General features: G+C 28.9%; 1 protein-coding gene across 1 annotated transcript in view; it reads right to left on the reverse strand.

Moving 5' to 3' along the window:
• LOC104702894 overlaps positions 1-257 on the reverse strand; it is a 7,089-nt gene extending 6,832 nt beyond the window's left edge. The window contains exon 1 of the mRNA XM_010418815.2: positions 30-257. The gene's annotated coding sequence lies outside the window, so the exon portion shown is untranslated. The remainder of the gene's footprint in view (positions 1-29) is intronic.

Consider the following 10,064-nt stretch of genomic DNA (forward strand, 5'->3'; position numbering starts at 1 on the left):
TTGATGAATGAATCATAAGGAAGAGAAACTAAACTCCAAGAACAGAACACACATCACTTGTCTTCTTCCACCATTGGAAACAAAAGAGAAACAAATCTGAGTTTATGAAAGCGATTATTTTTTGCTTATAAGAAAGAACATATATACGGATACGACCAAAGAGAAGTAGCAAAGATTTGATGTTTTTTTTTTTTTCTTGTGTTCTCTGTCTCACGCGCGTATACGCACAGAAGAGCAAAAAGAGTGTGGGTATAACTTTTTTGACCCTAGAGAGAAGAATCTCACATCATCACCTCACCTCTCTTAGCCTTTCTTTATCAATCTTTAAGCTTTTTGTTGTTAGGGACTTTCTCTTTTGCATTAAAAGCACAACATTTTACGTGGGATATCGATTTACGTAAAAAAATCTTTATATAATGTAAAAACTTTTTCACGAATTAATAAATATATATTGTAATTTTGGGTGAATATTTCTTATTTGTAGAAAATAATATTGTGGTCGAATAAACAATAGGTAATTATTTTAAATAAATAACGTATTTTATAATATAATTAATTAATGATACAAGAACAATACAATACTATATGGTTAATATAGAAGATAAATGAGACATTTCAAAAAAATGTATTTTTAACAAATTCTCAAAGATAAATCAAAAGTTTCATGAAAATTATAAAATGTGATGTATATATATTTATATTCTATTGCTGCAACAGAAAAATAATATCAAAACATTATAAAGAGAAACAAAAGTACTACATTAGTTCTATTTCCACAGGGTTTGTGTGTGGTATAGATTTTTTTTTTTTTGGTAATCTGTGTGTGGTATAGATTGGTAAGCTAGTAAGCTACATAATGATATATAACCGGAAATCTAATATATATATTTTTTTTTTGGTAACAATGGGAAGTAGAAATGTAATAATTTTAGGACACACACTACTTTCCAATACGACTTAGTATACATTAAAGATTAAACCCCCCAATATTTCTCTCTATAAACTCACTTAGTAAACTTTAAGGAAAACTTTTTCAACTTATTTACCCACAATATTAAACAAGTACTCATGATATTGACATATTGTAACACATGGAATTGTACAGCATTTGTTACAGCTTTGACTACACTTAGAGACTGACAAGTAAATAACCGTCCGTTACAAAAAGAAAGTTCTTTTAATCTCAAGTGTCCAAGAAACAAAGAGTTTTTAATAATTGATTATATATACTAAAAGTAAAGAAGTCAAAAAAATGAAATGGTACAAAGACAAGCCAAAGGGTAAAACAATATTCCGTTACTATTTTTGCGGTGAAACGAGAAAAAAAAAACGAAAACGAAAGGAGACAAAACTATATATTATATTATATATTTCTACTCTTTTGTCAATATTTGAACGACTTCCCAATTATCAGATTATAATATATATTGAACCTATCAAAGAAAAGTTACTCAAAAAGGTGAACACAACTGTTGTATTGTATGGGCTTGTTGGAATGTAAGTGGGAGTTGTTGAACCATCGCATTGCTCATTGTCCCGTTCTGTTCTCTTCTCCTAGCCTCATAGGATTATTAGGATCCTACGTTTTGTTTTTTGTTTTGTTTCTTTTCTTGTTACATTCTCTTAACTCTTGTACTCATTCCTAATGCTTGATTACTCAATATTATACTTAGTTTTATTTTATTTAATCTTACATATAAATTTCTGTTTTGTAAACATAAAAAATTAATGTTTTGTTTTTTTTACTCCATTATGGTCTATGTAGAGTATCATTTATTAGACTATAGATAGTTTATTTGAAATTCATCATACATATGTTTCGTTGGATATATATAGAAACATGCATTCAATCAACTAATCATATTTCAACAGATAATTAGATGATAATATAACTTGGCCGCAACATAACTTATATGGCTACTGCAAGTAGTCAACTGGATATGAGCTATGGTACCAAGTATGAGTCCAATACATAACGAAAACAAATGATTTGGATTTCTTAGAAATTTATGAGATAAGGAATAGATAAGTTTGCATCTCACTCACTGAAGTTGTTTGGTGCAGTAGGCCAACTAATTAAGATGAGATCGATTGCTAAACCAGTAAACCACTAATCAGTACATCAGTAGACATACTTAGACATTTTTATATTATTATTTTGTCAAACTATCCAAACAACCACAATTCTACTTATGTCAACCTGATTTGACATTTTAATGTTCATCACTTCATTGGTCTCAATTTAATTACTTTTGCATATACACAAGGATATAAAAATAATTGAAAATTTCGTAGCCCATTGGCCATTATACACTTCGTTTGACTTTTTTGCTCACTATTTTGTAACCATCAGATACTTTATTGTCCTCAACTATTGTACTATATAAATTTATGAAGACACGAGATCACAGTAATGTGAATTAAGTGGACTGAGGCAGATTAAGATACTGTACTTACCAATATAATTATAAAACTTTCACTATTTTCTAATGTAATTACCAAAATAATTTTAAAACTTTCACTATTTTATTAATGTTTTGAGTGATCGATTTTTTTTTTTCAAAGTCGAAAATTAGTCCATACCATTTTAATTTTTTTTTCCAAGTTTTAAATTATGTAAACCGCACTTTTCCTAATTGGACCTTTCTAAAAATTTCGTCATACATAACTTCAAATTATAATGATAATATACAGTCATATAAAAACTATTTTGCTAATGGATAAATTTTCCCTCCAAATTTTTTTTTCTCCAAGACATAAAGGGAATTAAGAGACATAGGATGCTTGCTGTAAAGGGGAACTTGGAATGTTACTTTTCTTTTCTTCTTCATCTTTCATTTCACTTTCACTATTTTTTATTTTTTAAATAATTAATCTCTCAAATAATGAGATACCCGAATTGTCTTCCAGTACCAAGAAGACTATCGTTTGTCAAAGAATCCCAGGGGAAAAAAAATGTTTTAAAAGTAACCAAAAGTGACATCTCAAACCATAGGGTTTTATTATAATCCCTTTGATCATTAGTGATTTAGTGTTGTGTTATTGTTAATATAATAAAACTGACAGCTCTTGGTACTCTTTTTATCTTGATTTTCACCTGCTCTTGAAAATGATACAATCCCTAGTTTTAAAACATTTACTCGAAACCAAAAGCAAAAATTGGATCATATTTTATAGCAGTATACTATATATATATATATATACTACTCAACTTATTATAGTATCTAGTTAAACTCAGTTTTCTTGGTATATTATTAGTAGCTCATTAAGTTTATTCTTCTTTTTTTTTTGTCAAAGGCTCATTAAGCTTATTCATCATTGTAATATATCATAGTACGAATATCACATATAAGTGTCAGGAAATTCAATCATTAATCTAATCAGGTAAAAATCATCAATAATGGGTTGAAATCGAATTCCATTAACCAGTACAATTAGCACGGTAGATCATATACCATAAAGAAATTAAAATCCAAGTTGCTAATGTTTTACCAAAAAAAAGTATATATTTGTAAATTTGTTTAATAATTTAGTTTATATATAGAGAGTATATAATCATTTTAGATGAATTTTAAAACCAAGTGGTTTAACATTTTTTTTATATACATAACTTAAGAGCTTAGATACACTTCCCATTAGGTTTTAAATTATATAGTTAGCGATTCACTTAACAAACACTATTTTAGAGAGAAAGATCCAAAACTTTCTTACATTGAGATTGAGGAAAAGGCCAAAAAGCTTGTCGATTATTATTTTAAAACTAATTGGACGTTAGTGAATTCAGAAGTGATCGTGAGATTGACCAGTTTAAATTTTGATTGTTATAATAGACTATTAGTAAATGTAAATAATTTGTGATAATCTATGCACGTTGAGCTCGGTAACAGTGTTACAACTTCTTATTTGCACGGTGTCGGGGACACAAATTACGGTAAAAATTCAAGTTTCACCACTAAACACTGTTCTTTCTTTTTCATTAAAATTAGGTTCAGATAAGATGTATAAATAAAGAAAAATTTATTTTTGTATGGAGTTTATGAAATGTGAGATCGGTGACTTTGGACTTGGTGGTGGCATGTGGAGAGCAAAGTAATGAAGAGATTTGCCAGCTGAGCGAGACAAACATGCTTTAATGAATCTTATTTAAGATGCATTTGAGCTCTGAGATTATTTATAACAAAGTAGTTCAAAAGATAAATACTTATTTATTACAAATTACCTCAAAGAAATTAATGATGCACATGAACTAGTAGTACTTATATTGGATTCCGGTTTATTAAAAAATTTTCATCGTGCCGTAAAAAATCAGTTTCTTCTAACGAGATTAGTAAAGTATACTGTATTTAATTATTCAAAAAATTATCAGGTTGATGAGATGTGGATTTATAAAATAGAAAACAAAAAAAGTTATGGGGCAGTTTGGGATAAAATAAATAAAAAGGGGGTTGAAATTAGAATCATACAAAGAATACAGGAAAAAGCTGAAATTTACAAAGGCATTTGGACAAGAGAGTCAATGCCAATCATAACTATCAAATACACTTTCAAGTTCACTTTTTGCTCACATGTTTGTAGTAACATAACACGCGCTATCACCACCACCATTTCGTTATATCCACAAAGTGATTATAATTTTTGCATTTTTTTCTACAAAACCAAGGAATTTAATACTATATGTATTTCATTTTTAGCGTGACCCATAATGCAATAATGAAGTTTGCAATTATTAATTTTGTTCTTTCATGCATCCCATGTATAGTATTAGTGACATAATCTTATGATCTCATATGCTACGAAACTAGACTAGCTAATGAGCAGTGATGATGTTTGTTTGAAATTTAAACTAACCTTGAAGGTTATGGCCTTATGGGCATTTAGCGTATACAACGATTAACCATGATTGAAATCGTTATGTGTATATTTAAGAAATTATAAATTAACAAATAGGTTTTGCGTTTGGTAACTTTTAATCAATCAGTAAAAAAATGACATTTCTTGGAATAAAAATCAAATTAATCAAGTTAATTTGTTTTAAATTTCTTCATGCTGCGTTAGTAACATTACGTCCAATGTTTTACAAGTTTGTTTAGGAAATGATTCATCTGTTTAGTTTTCGATCTATAAGTCTACTAAATTTTAGTTCCACACTCACTATATACAATCATATAATCGTACTAAAATTTATATTCTACAAATGTATGTATTTATAAAAAAATGCATAGCCTACATTCTCTGAAGTCAAAATGAAATTAAGTCAATAATTCAGAGTCAACTTCCTCCTTGCTGTCGAATATATATATATATATATGTACATATCAATTTTCAATGATAGGTATTTTTAAAGAGACGATAATTTAATATAATGTTATAAATTACGTAGGTATTTTAAAACAAGAAGAAAAATCATATCTCAATGAAACGAAAACATAAAATGCTAAAACAAATGATTGCAAGTAACCTTGGGTTGTTCCACGATTCTTACCCACTCTTACGCAAATACAATTTAGAATCATGAGAATAAAGTGACATGGGTGGTGACCTAATGTGATGGGTCCATGAAATTGTTTTATACGATATGTAACTAGTTTGGTAAACTATCCAACAAGATTTGCCATCTTTTTTGCCTATTTGTTAAACACATTATATGTTTTCACAAAATTCACCTTTTAAAAAAAGACATAGAATAGTAAATATCGTGGTAGATTTATGTAGCTTTCATATTGTACAAGTCCAAGCCCATTCTTGTGATTAACTTAACCTCTTTCTTGTAATGTCCAACATTGATCAGTAACATGGTTTCAAAGTCCAAATTTGATAGTAAGATGGTCCAAGTAGGATGGCCAAATAAGATATTCTAGGTAAAGGATATTGGTCGAGATGAGTTGAATGAATTTATCAATACGAGTTTCATATTGAAAACATTTCATGAATATGCATAAGTAGCTGGCATTAAGAAAAAAGTATGGAACTAGAACAAAAATACGAATTGTGCTCGTTTATGTTTGGTGGACAATAGACCATATATGGGCCTTAAGAAATTATTTTAGACATGGTGCATGGGCCTCTCTACAAAGAGCAAACCGAGCCCTCTGGTTTACAAAAAGTGAACTGATGCTAAGGCGTGGTGGACTACGCTGATCAGTTGTTGGGGAGGTCACACAGATTTTACTTTTGTGCTGAGACATGGTTTCCTGATTGACCGCATGCATGTCAATAGTATTATACTAGCATTTAATATAACTTGCGTTGATCATTAACTGTTTTATTTTATTTGCAATAGATTAAACCCCAAAAACTCAAACAAAATAGTCGTCATACAAAAAAAATTTAGTAGCCTAGCTGGGCTAGCTAGAATTCGTCCTTTCGTTCTCTACTTGTATGCAGACAAAACCCTATAATACAATAAAAGGAGATTACCGCGAATTTGCCGAATATATTTCAGAAAAAATGACACCAAATATATATAAACATTCTGGATCATTTTTCAGTACACTTAAATCAGTTTTCTTTCTAATTAATAAGTTAAAAAAACTTAAAATATTAGAGAAAAAACTGACTTATGGTTTCAAACTCTTCGTAAAAATTATAAAATGAAACTCTTCTTAAACACAAAAGTAAAGTCTAGTTTTTTTTTTTGTGACACATAAGGAAGAATCATCAAATTGACAAAAAAGCACACAACATTAGTAAGTAATATATTAGTAACAATATATTCATAAAATTTGTTTAATTATATAAAAATCATTTTTCAATGTAGTATAATTGTGACACCCCAATTTTAGAGACTTGAGCAGAAGTTTAAAAGAATTGATTTGGTAACCTATGTTACCAAATTACACTTATCTCTTCGGTCAAAGATCTTGAGAGAATTCCAGAGTTAAACGTGATTATATATGCTGGAGTAATTTCTTGATGGGTGGGAAAAATGTTATGGTGATCTGTAGGAACGGTAAACAAGTCTTTAAAACCTTCTGAACGTAGTAAACTGGTCATCAGATATGGTTGGATGTACATGCTAAGAGTAGACATAGATCCACTAAAAATGGTGGATCCATGGACTGGAAGTGGACATAGAACCATTAAGAAGTGGCGGTCGGGACGTTACATATTACATTACTATATAATATAATACGTTATTTATGCGCTCTAAACAGACGTTTCTTTTCTTGGTGTCAAAATTGTCATTCTGGATTTGCATGTTCGACTACTGTATCTTAAAAAAACTCAATAATTGATGGTTATTTATACCTAAAATTTTTATTTTATTATTAATTTAAATTGCATCAATTTTGTTTGAATTCTCGGTTCATTTGAACATTTTTCTATAAACTAAGTGACTTAAACATTAATTGTTTTTTTCCTTTTCTTGAAAGACATAAAAACAAGATTTCTAACAACTTTCAATTCTTACTATATTGCGTAAATTTTCGATAAACTCAATAAAGATCCAGAGAATCTAAAAAAATACCTTTTTTACAATACCACATTTCAAAAATGATTTTTTCTATTAAACCTTATCAAAAATATTTCTAAAAATTTGAGATTAATCCAAATATGTGTGTAAACTTATAAACATATACACAAACTACATTTATATATGTGTAAAATCTTATAAATACCATATAAATAATTTATAAATACCTTACAAATACGTTATGAATACCTTTAAAGTTTTTATAAATGCTTAATAAAACCTCATAAAATTTTATTAAACTAGAATTATAAATTATAATTTTACTATCACTATATAATATTTTTACATGTCTGTGCCAATGTTATTGCAAAAAGAGCATCTAGATGGCTTGAATTGAGTGTGGTACCAACGAAACAAAATATTGATATTGAGTAGATATCTAATGAGTTTGATAGATAGACATAGTGAGTTAGTGACAAACTTTTTCAGCCAACAACTAATTTTTTTTTAAGAAATAGTTTTCTCATTATTATCGTTTTATTAATACAGTATATAATATTTGCTGACCCATTTTTCCCAAAATGCAAATTACATTTATCTTTAAGGGTGACGATTTAATTTGGTTTGTCCTTGACAGCTAATATAAATATATAATGATTAACAAAAACCAAACTCATTCACATACATACATATTGAAACGTATACCTTTTTTTTTTTTTTAATCTTATCTTTTTAATCTTACACTGTAATCCAATTTATAACCACACACCAATAACAGGTATCCCTAGAAATGTATCTTCCCTTTTCTGACATTGTGGCCATGGTACATCCCCAAATAGAGATGCCCAAGTCCCAAGACCTATAAATCGTCACAATTCCAGAAGAGAAGAATCACATCCAAGAACAAAAACATATATAGATCTTAAACTCGTAGATTCAACCTCCTGAAGTCTCTCTCTCCAATTTGCATCCATCACATAATCATTAAGGTATGACCTTCCATGCCCAAAGTCCAATCCTTAGTGTAAAATCATTTACTGTGCTTCGAGTCCTGTGTAGTTATGTCACATACATGATGCGTTCACTTTGCTTTATACTTCTTTCATTATCGTTTGGTTCCTCTGCGATCAGTTTGTCTCTGATTTTGACATGCCTGTTAGGCTTTTACCATGTGTGGCCGAACAAGTTAATACTGTCACTGTATTACATGACCTCTAAGTTAGATCTCTATGCGAAAGCTTGTTTGGGCACCTTGGATGTGACCCTGTAACTTTTTCCTTTTGAGTCTTAACTGTCTAGTGATAAAGCATCAAATTCTTTATTTATTAATGGTGAGCTAATTTCAAACTTTGAACACAGAAATCCAAGTTAACAAAGCTTTTTTAATAGATCTCAGACCTGTATCTTTTTAACTTTAATGTATTTGTTGATTATTTTTTTTTTAAACAAATTCAACATCTTTTCTTTAAACATCACTGCAACAAGCATTCTTATTTTTCTTCTTCGGTATTATTTTTGTTTTAAAATATATATATTTACCATGATAGAAAAATTATGGATCCGCCACTATTAAGTTGTTTCATAAAAATTCACGAAACTTCCTATAATTTTAAGAACTTTTTTTAAATTTTGTTTTAAAAGTTTTGGAAAACCCTTTAATACGGTATTTTAACGTGATTTATACTATATAAATTTATTAGTTTTTTTTTATTTTTCATGAACGATATTTACTATCTTAAGTAATTGTTTTCGAAAAGCATTCAATCATATACACTATCTTAAGTAATAACAAAATTTCCTAACTTGTGCGACCGATTCCATCATAATTCGAATCCATCAAGTCGCGTTATCCTGCAGTAGAGTTTGGCTATAGATCGAGCCGTGTCGATTGAATGATTATAAAAAAAAAAAAATTCCTAACATATTATCATTAAAATTAAAATCCTTTTATTTTCTCATAGTAATCCTTTTATTTAATATAAAATTATTTTTTTTATGGACAAAAAAAGGGAAAAAAAAATACAGCCAAATTGACCCATTTTCTAAAAATCCAAATTACTCTTTAAAAGGTAACAATAAATTTTGTTTTGACACTGACAGCTAACATAACCATTAACAAAAACCACCACACCCCAATTAACTCAGCCTTCTTTATATACTATTATATAATAAAGTTCATATATACATACATAGACGATAGACCTACACACCATACACATAGTTTGTCCTCCCGAGTATATATTTTTAAAAATCTACTAATTCAATTTATAAACCACACACACAGAGAGAAATAATAATTATCCCCTAGAGAGCATTAGAAAAGTTATCTTCGTTATTTTCGACATATCAGGCCATGGTACATGCCCAAATACCGATGCCATCGACCAATAAAACTTTCGATTTTAAAAAAAACCCTTTCTCTATTCTCTAATTTTGCATCGCACCCACACCACAACACACAGATCAATCAATAAGGTGTGTAATACAAACCTTCCCCCATGCCCAAAATCCAAATCTCTTATGCTATATATATATATATATAAGAAAAAAGAACCCGTATTATTATTAATATTACTATGTCACATACATGATGTGTTGTTGTTCCGTTCCCACTTTTATAATTATCTTTTTTTTTTTTTTTTTTTTTTTT

Source organism: Camelina sativa, chromosome 7 (genome assembly GCF_000633955.1).
Source record: "Camelina sativa cultivar DH55 chromosome 7, Cs, whole genome shotgun sequence".
NCBI classification, from domain to species: domain Eukaryota; kingdom Viridiplantae; phylum Streptophyta; class Magnoliopsida; order Brassicales; family Brassicaceae; genus Camelina; species Camelina sativa.